At 38.4% G+C, this 791-nt stretch overlaps 1 pseudogene; it reads right to left on the minus strand.

Annotated features, from left to right (window-relative positions):
- Window positions 1-791, minus strand: part of LOC112806300 (polycomb complex protein BMI-1 pseudogene) — a 22,111-nt pseudogene extending 21,320 nt beyond the window's left edge.

Consider the following 791-nt stretch of genomic DNA (forward strand, 5'->3'; position numbering starts at 1 on the left):
GTTGGCCTTGTCACTCCCAGAGTCACTTTCCAGTTCTCCAGCATTTGCCAGTCCATCTCTCTGGTGACTCATCTTCATTCTTTTACAAGTAGGTCGAACTCTGTATTTCAAAGGAAGTGGACCATTCCTTCTCCAGGTATAAATGTAGGCAATATCCATTAGTGTGTAGTAATCCTTTAAAGGTTCCTCTTCATACATGACATCAATCTGGAAAGTATTAGGTATGTCCATTTTACTTCTGAGAAACTTTCTTAGGTGCATCACAGTCATTGCTGCTGGGCAACGTAAATATCTTTTATCAATCACCTCCTCTTTAGGTTTCTCCTTGTCTTTGTTTACTTTCCAATCCAATCTGTTCTGGTCAAAGAATTCAATGGATAAGCTTATTATCTCATCATCAGTTATAATTCTCTTATCTTCATCTGCAACTTCTCCTCGATCTTCATTAGAGCCATTGGCAGCATCAGCTGAAGGATGAGCTGCATAAAAATCCCTTCTTCTCTTCATTTCATTTTTGAAAAGCCCTGGAACTAATTTGTATACAATATCTTGGAGAGTTTTATCTGACCTTATATTCAGTAGTGGTCTGGTTTTGTGAACTTGGACATCACAGATAGGACAATATTTGCTGGTCTCCAAGTAATGCACAATACATGTTTTACAGAAGGAATGTAGACATTCTATTATGGTTGTGGCATCAATGAAGTACCCTCCACAAAGCACACACATTACGTGGGGATTTAGCTCAGTGATCTTGATTCTAGTTGTTCGATGCATTTCTGCTTGATAAA

The sequence above is a fragment of the Callorhinus ursinus genome, unplaced genomic scaffold (assembly GCF_003265705.2).
Source record: "Callorhinus ursinus isolate GAN/ISIS: 27379988/994484 unplaced genomic scaffold, GSC_fseal_2.0 scaffold35, whole genome shotgun sequence".
NCBI classification, from domain to species: Eukaryota; Metazoa; Chordata; class Mammalia; order Carnivora; family Otariidae; genus Callorhinus; species Callorhinus ursinus.